The sequence below is a fragment of the Scylla paramamosain genome, chromosome 2 (genome assembly GCF_035594125.1).
Source record: "Scylla paramamosain isolate STU-SP2022 chromosome 2, ASM3559412v1, whole genome shotgun sequence".
In the NCBI taxonomy this organism is placed as follows: domain Eukaryota; kingdom Metazoa; phylum Arthropoda; class Malacostraca; order Decapoda; family Portunidae; genus Scylla; species Scylla paramamosain.
In genome coordinates this window covers 39,608,845-39,621,864 of record NC_087152.1, presented here as the reverse complement: position 1 = coordinate 39,621,864, position 13,020 = coordinate 39,608,845, and the positions used below count along the sequence as shown (strand labels likewise).

At 41.1% G+C, this 13,020-nt stretch overlaps 1 protein-coding gene and 2 non-coding genes across 11 annotated transcripts in view; all 3 read right to left on the bottom strand.

The window, feature by feature from the left end:
- Window positions 1-13,020, bottom strand: part of LOC135114927 (uncharacterized) — a 364,637-nt gene that overhangs the window by 201,642 nt on the left and 149,975 nt on the right. The gene's annotated exons all lie outside the window — the stretch shown is intronic.
- Trnaa-agc (transfer RNA alanine (anticodon AGC)) lies at window positions 882-954 on the bottom strand. The gene has a single exon. It is a non-coding gene; the product is annotated as a tRNA-Ala (tRNA).
- On the bottom strand, window positions 958-1,029 carry Trnaa-ugc (transfer RNA alanine (anticodon UGC)). The gene has a single exon. It is a non-coding gene; the product is annotated as a tRNA-Ala (tRNA).

Here is a 13,020-nt window from a genome sequence, read left to right as displayed (position 1 = left end):
TGTGTTTACTCAGTGACTCACTCCCACGTGTGCACTGTTTATCGCCTGACGCCTTCATCATGCCTAAAGTTGTAGAAAAGAGGAAGCGTGTTGTGCTTACACTTAAGCAGCTGATCGGATCAGCTGCTGATTAAGATCAGCTGATCTTTGTTATGGTAAGATGCGCGAGTGTAGGATGGTAATTGTGGACATAATTTCACTTCTATTCAAGTATCCGGCAATATTCAAGTATCCGGCATGTCGGCGGTCCCGTTGATGCCAGATAAGAGGGATTTTACTGTATAAGGATGTTTCCTTATTAGTGATGCAAAAACCTCGGTAAACTAGCACTGTAATCATGAAAATACCCTTGGAAATTATAGCAACCACTATCAGAGACTTTAGATATAATCGTGAGAAGACGCTAAAGTGTTTGAAACAGCATAAGAACACAAGAAATAAGGAAAGCTGCAAGAAGCCATCAGGCCTACACGTGGCAGTCCCTGTATGAAATATACCTACCTATTTCCACCTATCACCCATCATAAATCTGTCTAATCTTCTCTTAAAGCTCCCTAATGACTCGGCACTAACAACTTGATTACTGAGTCCGTTCCATTCATCTACCACTCTATTCAAGAACCAATTCCTTCCTATCTTTTTTTTAACCTAAATTTTTCAAGCTCGTTCTATCCTGGTTATTGATCATAAGAATTTTGCTTACGTCTCCCTTGTTATAACCCTTATACCACTTAAAAGACTTCTATCAAGTCCCCTCTTAAACTACGTCTCTCTAAAGAATGTAAATTTTAACAGTTTCAATCTCTCTTCGTACTGATTCTAATTCTAATAGACCTATATTCTTCCTGTAGTATGGGGCCCAGAACTACTATATAAAAATATGGAGATGCGGGGTATCGATCCCCGTACCTCTCACATGCTAAGCGAGCGCTCTACCATTTGAGCTACATCCCCTGGTGGAAGTGCCGGGGATCGAACCCGGGGCCTTTCACATGCAAAGCGAACGCTCTACCACTGAGCTACACCCCCTGAGCGTATCTCATACCTGCTTACCTCTATATTGCTAGTGTGGTGTGATGACCTAGTAATAAGTAGTAACAATTTTGTGTACATAAGAACATAAGGGCATTAAGAACATAAGAATATGAGGAAGCTGCAAGAAACCGTCAGGCCTACGAGTACACGTGGCAGTCCCTGTATGAAACATATTTACCTACTTATCCTCATTTGCCTATCATCCTCATCCATAAATCTGTCAAGTCTTCTTTTGAAGCTCCCTAATAACTCAGCACTGACAACCTGATTACTATGCCCATTCCATTTATCTACCACTCTATCTGAGAACCAATTCCTTCCTGTTTATATATATATATATATATATATATATATATATATATATATATATATATATATATATATATATATATATATATATATATATATATATATATATATATATATATATATATATATATACAGGGTGTCTCAAAAAAATGTACTCACTCTTAGAATTATGAGAAAACCTTTATTTATGGACATAGAGTGAAATGAAATAGCATCGAATACATGAGACAAATGTGTTTGAAGAATCATGTTTGCGAATGTTCAAATTGATGACCATTATTGTCCAGACAACGCTGATAACGCGCACCAAGGGATTCGCAAACGTCGCGAAACATGTCATTAGGAATATCACGACATTGTCTTTCAATTTCTAATTTCAATGCATCAATTGTCCTTGGTTTGTTGGCATAAATGTTGTCTTTTAAGTATCCCCATAAAAAAAAGTCCATGGGTGTTAGGTCTGGGGAACGCGCAGGGTATTCAATGGGGCCCCTTCGTCCAATCCATGTGTCAGGAAACACTGCATCAAGGTAAGCTCGTACATCGCGATGGTAGTGGGGAGGTGCTCCATCTTGCTGAAAGTAAATATCGCTGTCTTCACCAAACATCTCTGTAATTTGTGGACCAACAAATTCCTGAAGCAAGTTGAGGTAGCTCTCACCATTGACAGTTTCGTTGAAAAAGAAAGGTCCTATGATGCCCAATGCGGATATTCCACACCACACTGTTACTCCTGGTAAGTTTACATGGCGTTCAATTGTTACGTGAGGATTTGCAGGACACCATTTAGACAACATTTATGCCAACAAACCAAGGACAATTGATGCATTGAAATTAGAAATTGAAAGACAATGTCGTGATATTCCTAATGACATGTTTCGCGACGTTTGCGAATCCCTTGGTGCGCGTTATCAGCGTTGTCTGGACAATAATGGTCATCAATTTGAACATTCGCAAACATGATTCTTCAAACACATTTGTCTCATGTATTCGATGCTATTTCATTTCACTCTATGTCCATAAATAAAGGTTTTCTCATAATTCTAAGAGTGAGTACATTTTTTTGAGACACCCTGTATATATATATATATATATATATATATATATATATATATATATATATATATATATATATATATATATATATATATATATATATATATATATATATATATATATATATATATATATATATATATATATATATATATATATATATATCTGATGGAGAATAACTGTGTGTATACTATGAAGGCCAGTGGTCAGCGTGAATGGGACTCTACCACTTCCATCTCTTTCTAGAATCTTGCTTGTTCACCGAAGAGAGCCAGGAAACTTACGACTGGAGGACTAAGCATCAAAAGGGAGTTTCCATCCTCTATAGATGACGTTACTAAAATAGGAACATTGCCGTGTCTAGGCTTTCGAACAAGATTGGCAGCCGGAGTGACAGCAGGTTTATGAAGTACCGCGTGTAGCAATGAACTCCATCAACAAGGACTGGGACTAGTTTGGAGTGTGCACTGTCGTCTGGCTTCTAGTTTCTTCAGTAAATGTTAAATGGTTCATTGGTTATAGGACTCACGTGAATTTACAACACCTGACATCCTGCACTCTGCGTGACATCGAGGTTCACTTTTACCGGAATCTCTTCATGGCTCAACATTACACATAATAGACAATATATTCCTGAAAACTGAGTACTCAAAATTAAATAGTTAAATAGAGCTGGTTTAGTGAGGCTCCATACTAAATCAAGCGTGAAAAGACTGAGCCATTACTGTACTCTCAGCTTCGCGTTTACTGCTGCTCGCTATCGTCACAAAATAAGGCGTTACTGAGAGAGGCAGATCGGTCTATTTACTCACAGCAGCAAGCGAATATGTAGATTAATTTGCTATTATAATGAACTACGGCTGGCATGGAGACTCACCGGGTCTCAGTAACCAAACACAATAAACCCTCGCGATGGAATTATCGTGCCATTGCTTTAAATGCTGGTTCATCACGTCTAAGGCTGAAATGTAATCCTGCTAGATGTACCCTTATATACACAACACCGCATATACTCCTATTTATTTGTTTCCAGAGCAGGAACATTGCAAAATACAAAGCGTTTTGATCCGCAGACAGAATAATGAAGCGGGTCCTGTGTTAGAATAATGGACTAATTCTTTACCCTACAAATGAGAGGAAGCACAGCCATGCATCTGTATCAGAACTCATGCTCTTGATCATTTCGGCGTCTTATACCCGTTACATTTGCAAAGCTTCACTCAATGATATTATCTAGGGTGTCTTCATGATGGCAGTCATTGTGTATCCAGTAGTGTGAATTTTGAACCAGATAAAAACCTATAACCCAACCAATCATGTCTTAATAACATAAGAACATAAGAAATAAGGAAGCTGCAAGAAGCGACCAGGCTTACACGTGGCAGTCCCTGTGTGTCCCTTGGCAGTCCCTTGTGTCTTATTTTTTTTTTTTTTAAGAATCTGAAGCAAATATAGCAATACTAAACTACTGTCCGGAGCTTTTAGTGTATTAGCAACTATTTATTTATTTATTACTGTTATTATTATTATTATTATTATTATTATTATTATTATTAACATTCACCAATGAAGATGCAAGCTATATTTGGGACTGTTCTTGGTGCTACAATATAACTTATACGCTCTCTCTCTCTCTCTCTCTCTCTCTCTCTCTCTCTCTCTCTCTCTCTCTCTCTCTCTCTCTCTCTCTCTCTCTCTCTCTCTCTCATTCCATTCTTTGTAGATGCACCCTCACTGATTTACGGTACATTATCATTAAGTTGCATAAATTTCAAATAGAATCACTATATACCGAAAACTATGTGAAAACTATTACATAAAGAACAATTTTCTTCACAAATTATACTTTCCCGCTTGCGAATAAAAAGGGTTTTCTTTTTAGCGTTATAAAAAGGAACCTCATTAAAACTCTTCACACTGAACTTCCACGGTTTTCCTACACAGTCTATACGTACAATTTTGCTTCACAGCCTGGCTAATTGGGAAACAACAAGAGAAAGGTATGTACCACCACTCACCTGAACTATTGGGAAAACACAAACCCGGTATAAGAAACGCATGAAATATAAAATAGGAAAACTGGTGAGCTATTTTAACGACACAAGGAAAGGGTTAGTTAGTCCTTAGGTAAAAAGAACTCCGACACAAACACACAAACAGTTTTGCGTTTTTTATCCTGATTAGAGTTTTCTGAATTGTACATGATTCAACGCTATCCTTTTGCAAGTGCTGTCGTTCTTTGTTCACACTAATACTACTCGGGGAAACTAGTTAGCCTGGTTTCGCAAGATAAAAGTAGGAAGTGAGTGTTGTCATTTGTAGGCAACACGACGAGGCAACACGACGATTTAAGTTGGAGACTGAAGTGGAAAACATATATTTAAATAAAAAGTTACACAAACACACACACACACACACACACACACACACACACACACACACACACACACACACACACACACACACACACAATAAGATAAGATAATGAAAAGATGAAAGGTGTAAATAATATAAAGAATGCATAATGGTTTCATGCCTTTTCTTCTCCCTTTGGCAGCTCAGAGAAGCGCCGCGACTCACAGACTGCTTTTTCTTTCAATTTTCCCAGCAAACACCGGCAGATGCCTTCCCTCCCAGCGGACCCCCACCGGCCTGATCTCCGCCTCCCGCCTGCCACCGAGGAGTGAAGGATGAGGAGCCGTTTTCTCATTGCTGCTGCTGCTCGCTTTCTCTCTCTCTCTCTCTCTCTCTCTCTCTCTCTCTCTCTCTCTCTCTCTCTCTCTCTCTCTCTCTCTCTCTCTCTCTCTCTCTCTCTCCACGTGTTCAAAAGGAGAAAATTACAAAGATGAGAAACAAAAGCGTAATTCCTCGCACTTGTTTTCGTCATGGGAAGTCTTTCTGCACATCACCTCAGGATTACAAAAAAATTAGAAACAAAAATGTAATTCCTCGCACCTGTTTTCGTCTGGAGTCCGTGTGTGTGTGTGTGTGTGTGTGTGTGTGTGTGTGTGTGTGTGTGTGTGTGTGTGTGTGTGTGCGCGCGCGCGCGCCCGCGCGGTAAAATTGAGTAGTTCTGTGCACCTTTCTTCTTTTCTGCCCTGTCATAGCGTGTATTCTTATCTCCGCCACCCACTCGTCGCTTCCTTGCTTTAGAACAATGATTCCCAAACCGGGTGGCGTGTCCCCGCAAAAGGGCGTGATGAGGATGCCGCGGAAATTATGAAGTCATCCGGCCAAAAATCATTGCTTAAAAAATAAATATGGAAATTATTCCAAGAGCAATGGATGGACGTCATACGTAGAAATAAGTAATTTTTATATGGGAATTGCCGCGTATTGGTCTGATGGCTTCTTGCAGTTTCTCTAGTTTCCTTTAGTTCTTATATGTCAATTATCTATTTTATTGTTCATGCAATTTATGTATATCATTCATCTCGACCAGTTTTTCATTAATTTTACTTGCATTTTTCGTACACGTTATCAACACCAGCCACACTATCACTGCTGAGTGACGGGCAAGTCTGCGACCCGTCAATACAATAGGAGGGGGCGGGGCAGTCTGTCACCAGCATAAAGCAGGAGACATTTAAAATAGTTTGAGAACCACTGCGAGTTTAGAACATTTCCAAGGTGACGCTCTCTCTCTCTCTCTCTCTCTCTCTCTCTCTCTCTCTCTCTCTCTCTCTCTCTCTCTCTCTCTCTCTCTCTCTCTCTCTGTAATACGTTCTGTCAGTCATCCACGCAGTCAGCAACACCGAGTAACGAAAAATAATTAATGTTCCCAGTACATCTTGTAACTGCGATGGGAGGACGGCAGTCTAGATCAAACAGTCCTGTGAATCTGCCTCTCTTCATATCGACAGACATTTCACGGTAGTGCTTAATGATTCAAGTGAGTTACATTCTGGTTGTTGTTTACTCCCTCCTGGTTCTGTAGAGGAGCAGGCCGTTCAGCAATATCTTACGTAAATCCGAGCGTTCAGCATAAAGGGAAATGAGAGACTGTACAACGGAAAAATACGTGAATGAACGTCAGATAACCGTGCACTGACCAGGAAAAATGGTTGTGGCGTTGGTCTGTTTCTGGTGTGCAGTAATTTTGTGTCTGCTTGAAATGCAAAATAAGTTCCCGCTTTTTTTTTTCTGATCTGCCGACAAGAGTTCACAGGACTAAAGGTCGTATTCAGAGACGCTTTGCTCTCTCATTATGAAAATTTTCAGAACACACACAAATGATTTATCCAGTTATCATAGATGCTTTTTTTTCCCCTGACGCAGAATTCCTGTCAAACTACAGTTAGAATCATGAAAACACTTTTGAAAATCTCATTAACCTCCTTTGAAGACTACGAATTTGTTGAGCAAAGACAATGAGTACTACCTTAAGACACATGATGCTACGTGACTCAGTGAATGACACCACCGCTCATTGACAGGAATCTCGTCACAAGCGACCGACCGTGAAATCGTCTTGATGTAGTTGTGTCAGACGGCCACAACTCGGCTTACATTCCCTATCTATTCTCTAGTGAGTGAACAGCGACCGCAGCGTGAAACCAGACGAGCCTAAACCGTCTTCACACAGCTGGGAATTGTAACTACGGAAATATATGTAAGGGTCGGGAACGATTACACTTACCTATAACGCCGACCAGCTGCCTCAAGATGAAATTGTGATACGACTGTCAGCACAGGCTCCCTCCCACGTTACGTATCTGAAGGGGTGCACTTTTATGTTTAAAGTATAAGTGACTGCTAAGAAATAACGGAAGCAGGAGAGCATATGCATCAAAGTGATTCGTTTTAGAGGAAATTAAAGTGGCATTATTTTTACGTAAAGTTAATTACATACTTCTGGATTTCCTTTTCATCTGCCAGAAGCAAACACGCGCTTTGAAGTAAACAGAAAGGAAAGTACCTGTAGAGGAGCTGCCGAGAAAGCTGACAGAGGGTGGCCTTGAGAGGGTCATTCCTTTGCTGCTTAATGAGGGAAACAGAATTATGTCAACTCCGTTCCCTTCCCTTCCCTTCCCGACTCCCTCACCTTGTCCTGAAGCACGTCCCGGCGACCTGGCGACCACATCTCCCGCCGCCACGCCACGCCATGGAAAAGATAAAGGATTTATTGCGGATGGGAAATCTTCAGAACCGATAGGACACGAAGTTCTGAACATTTTCCTCTAATGACAAAATATGAAAGAACAAAACAGTCTGATTATAAGATATGGAGTCTACAAACTTGTCCAGCCAACTACTGCTTCTTTGCATGTCACTTTCCTTCCTGCCTACAGTCATTTAGTACTTAGGAGGAAAAGACTCAGGTCGCAAGGGCATTAAGTTACGTGGTTATCAAGCAAGAAAGGCCTCACTCCATAAGCCCTAGGAAGTTTGGGCCTCTGGTCACTTGATACCCAGACCACTTGGTCCCCAAACTGTCTCTAGACTCAGACCTCTCGGCTACAAGCTTAGAGAAGGGAGCATGTGAATCCACTTACACCAACATAACGTTCACCAATTTATCCACCCACTCACCCACCCATACACCTACTCAACCACATCCACTCATCTACCTGTCCATCTCATCCATTAATCCACTCCCCCCCATCCATCCATTCATCTAACCACCCACTCTCACCCATCCACCCACCCACTCTCATCCATTGGCTTGGTGGGGACAACTCTTAAAAGAACCAGAAAAAGAACACTCGTAGCTTACGAACGAAAAAAAAAAAAAAAAATACGAACGAAAAAAAATTCATAAAAAAAAATAAAGTGTAATTGGATAAGCGTGGAAGATACAAAAATCCTTGGCTTCCCCCTGCTAGTATAGTGGGGTACATCAGGACAGCCTCAGTGTGTGTAGCATACAACAACGCAGCTTAGATGACCTACTGTACCAGAGAAAAACCTAAGTTAATGGTCCCATTATCTCATTAATTATGATCGCCTAATGATAATAGTCAATGGAATAATAATGACAATAATACTAATGATAACTTCATTTGGCCTAAAGGCATAGACAGCCCAACACAAATACTATCAATGAAGCGAACATAACAAAAACCAGTCACAGAAAAATCAACGATAAAAAAAAAAAAACACGCCATGTGATCATTTCAGTTCAAAGGTAAACAAACACTAATGTACAACCAGTCCACCAGTCTGAGTCTCACCACTCCCTCTCCCCACCTACAGTGTTGTGAACTAACCCCTTGCCTCCTAAGGGACATGACCAAGAGAATTTTCTAAACTCTTCCTCGCCCACGTGTCAGTCCGCCACCGTAGCCATGCCAGAAAACACCTTTACAATGCTCTGGCGCGGAAACGTGACCCTTCTTTTCATCGATGTTTTCTAAAAATAAGCGTTCAACACTTCTTTCATCTACTCCTGCGCCACGTGTCTCCACTGAGGCGTCTGGTTTCCGGTTCACTTCTTTGCACAGGTTGTAGCTTCGTGATGTCTCGTTCTCTTTAAGGATCGTAGGTCCTTCAGCAGCAGCAGCAGCAGCAGCAGCAACAGCAGTTCAGTCATTCAAGTTGTGATAATACCATACGGCATTCCTAAGAAAATGAAATAATAGAAAAAGAGGCACCACTACAACATCATTTGCTCAGCAGCGCCTCCTCTTTCTTTCTAACCTGGAACACAGTAAAGAAATCTCATATTTTATGTCCCTGCGCTTTACTTCTCTTAAGATGCCGACAAAAGAACAGTAGCCTCTCCTGAGCGTCACTTTTATATAATGAGAATGGAATACCTTTCTAGGCCTCGCTGCTGCCAGACGCTGCTGAACCTTCCTTCCCAGAATCTATACACTTACTTCGAACAGAAATCGAACACAAGCAGAAGTCGTGGAATGAGTAGATTCCCCTTGAGCGCCATTAATATACCTTGTGTATTGTCTAGACGGAAGACATGACCTCCATCCAGAAAAAAAGACGCGCACACACAAGCAGATGCCGGTGGGGATCCATCAGCCAGGCTCCCAGACACTGCTTATAGACAGATATGGAAAGAATTAAGCATAAAAAAAAAAAAGCGAACGAGCAGACACAACACTAATTTCCCGTTCCACAGAGGACCACCACACCACACAGGGTGGTGAGGGAAGGGACGCGACATACCTTAACTTTGATTTTTTGTGCATCATTCATTCTCTCTCTCTCTCTCTCTCTCTCTCTCTCTCTCTCTCTCTCTCTCTCTCTCTCTCTCTCTCTCTCTCTCTCTCTCTCTCTCTCTCTCTCTTACTGTGAACTGCACCTCGCCTATGTTTGTCGTCACCATGAGCTCTTTTTTTATCTAATTACCAAGGACTATTGATGGTATTTTCAGACAAAGCGATTAATTTTTCTTTTTATTTTCTGATAATCTATATATTAAAGAGAATTTTTGAGGCTTGATAAAGGTGGTGGAGTTCGAGGTTGGAGTACCAGGCGTTTGGTGCACGTTGACTTTCTCCTCACCGGATGGAAGACAAGCCACTACACACGGAAATGTCATGCTTTTAGACTCGTTTGTTAAGCGTTAGTGCAATAGCTGCTCGTACGTGGTAGTTGCTGTATCATATCATAAGGACACAACGGATCGAATCTAGTAAATTGGAAGAGGCATAGTCTCGTGAATGGAGACAACTAAACAGACGTGGAGGTTAAACAGCTGCACGCTTATACAACTTGACATCATCGCTCACTTTCTGATCCTGCTGTGCTTCCTGTGTTCTTTTATGTCACTGGAAGACGGCGACCACTGAACACTGAAGTAAAGTTTTATTAATGTTACAAATTTTTTATTATTGGTGTCGGTTTTATTTGCGCAAGAAAACGCCCTCGAGACTTGTTGGCACATCTTTACATCCTAACCCGCAACTCCTGACACAAACAGAAAAATAAGGCAACAAACTGCTAAAACTGCTTTTCTGTTTAGGCGGAAATAGCAGAGGCTCGTCGGACTGTTTCCGGTTGTGATGTGGTGACAAGCTAGTTTCGTTCAAAAATATCACTTTGCCACAAAATTACTGTATCCTCTGAGTCTGAGGTGAGAGCAGGTGATGGCTGGACATCAGGCGCCGAAATGTTCAATTTTTCGTTTAGTACGTCTTCAATCATTCACAGATTTAAAATTGCAGGTAACGATTCTTCTTCTATGCTCTACTCGTATATTAGTCTGTGTAATCTCATTTTGCCTTTGTGATCTTTTACATTCTTCAATTGCCCTTTCAACTAATGTTCCTTCATTAGTTCAGTAGCCTTAGACCTAGTCAACAAATCACAGGCCACGGTTCGAATCCTGGCTTGACAGACGTTGCACAGTTCACCCAACTGTTCATGCTACCTTCAAATTGGTCTATAAATAGGCACCTGGGGAACCCTGAGGAAGGTAAACTGTGGAAACTCCGCGTCCCGGAGTGAGGAAATCATCCACTGGAAGATCAAAAGCCAGTGAGACGGAGATAAGCGCCGAGGCCATTGAGTATGTCCAAACTAACTTTTTTTTTCTCGTTAAGGATAGTGATACCTTCCTTCCTTCCTTCTCTCTCTCTCTCTCTCTCTCTCTCTCTCTCTCTCTCTCTCTCTCTCTCTCTCTCTCTCTCTCTCTCTCTCTCTCTCTCTCTCTCTCTCTCTCTCTTTCACACACACACACACACACACACACACACACACAATCTGAGCAATGTAGTCCCTGAGGACGCAGCCTCTATTCACAAGAAGCAGGGCGGGACTTGCTATTCAACACTGAGCAGGGAATCTGCTACTGGATCCCCGGTTTCGCCTCAGCCTCTGCGTCAGTGTGGCACGTGCTTCTGCGAGAGTTGATGAGCAAGGCACATCCACGTCTCTTCCTGGCGTTGGCGTGGCGTGGGTTTTGCTTTCGATTTTGCACTTGGCAGCGCTGCAAGATTTATGTGGCGGCGGCGAGTACTATCGACAAGTGAGTTGAAGATGGCGCACTACGCCTGGCCGGGATGAAGCAAATCAAGCTCAGGTGGAGGTTCGTAGCAGAAAATGAGAGATGGATATTAAAAGCCAGGGAAGGTGAACAGACAATGTTTGGTGCTTCATCCAGAACCTGTAATTTTTTCTTTGTTTCCTTATTTTATTTTATCGAACTTTACTTCTGTAATTTCCACTGCATGTATGTACCGTACATGTAAATAAAAACCCATTCCTTAGTGGAAATCATTTTTTTAGTTTGAATCTCCTCCCCTTTAAATCCTCTGCGGGATTTGTGGTACTGGCGGGAAAGGTAAGGTTTCCTCCAGTAAAGTGAGCAAAGCGTCCTTTATCGATGCTGGGATTCTAGTGAGGGGAGATGACGAGTTCGCTTGAGCCTTGAAGCTCACCAGATTGATGTACAAATCACGTGTGACAAATTTTTATTCCAGGATAAATCCCTGCATGATTCCGGCCGTTTCATGCATTGGTGTTCAGTCTGTTATGGAATTTAAACGTAAGTTTCTTTGTCTGAGCTTAAAAGAAAAGTTTCTTTCAGTCACATTCATCAGTTTTATTTTTTGGCAACGACTGCCACTGAAACTTGACAGTAGCAAGTGAACAGTAATTTAACATTTTCGAATTGTTCATTCATTAAAAACAAAAGCGTGGGATGTAGGCAAGATTTTTAAAAGTGTTTGCATTTACTAATACTAATGTAGCCATTTTGTATTTTTTTAAGCACTGTTCAAACTCCGCGCTTCGGGTTAGATCGACCAAAACCCGAGAAATCATATTGGAAATATTGATGTGAACTAACCCCTCCCCAGCAGAAAACCCTAATGATATTTACTATTCCTATGCAACTGAAAGTTAACTTGAAAATATTAAAACGTACTAAAGTGTTACTATGTGGGAAAAAAAAATTGTATACATCCTTTAAATTTATTTATTTCTGGGTTCGAAATGCCGCGTTCGGGCACGTTTGGGAGACTGCGTTTGCTGCCCGAGAGTTATGTTTGTTTACGGCCACCGTCCACTGTGACCTGACAAGTCACGGTATTATTTACTTTTCCAAGAGTCTCAACATGGCTTTTCTTACACTTATTAGACTGAGCTTTTCATTCTGACTAGTTTGAACCCGACATATATATCCACCGCAAATTATTTATAATGCTGAAACCAATTTTTTAAAGTTTAGTTAGGTTAAGTTAGGTTTAATTTATTTTATGGGGGTTATTTTTGACTGATATTGCTTCTAGAACAAGCATGATCATCATTCGTTAGTAGGAAGGTAAAGAAAATATCAGCAATATTATTATAACTCCCATTTATCAAGTATTATAAAACCTGCGACACCTCTCCTGGACGGCGATCCCGTTGGCCTCGACACAGGTGGGTGCACTTTCGATTTTTAAGTAACTAAATGGATTTTCAAGTTTCTTTTAATGCTGTGCACAAAGGAATAACTCACGCGTCTCCATATATACGTTCAGTGAGAAACGCTCACTATTAACTATATTACAAACCAAAATAGTTCCCCCCCTTCGCCTCCGATCAAGCCATTCTCGCGATCACTCCGAACATCACACCATACAATCACAGATTTCTTCACAATTATATGTTGTATGATAATTCTGAAGGCATGTATGGATAGATCACCTCTTTCTTTAGCTATAGCTGGAAGGA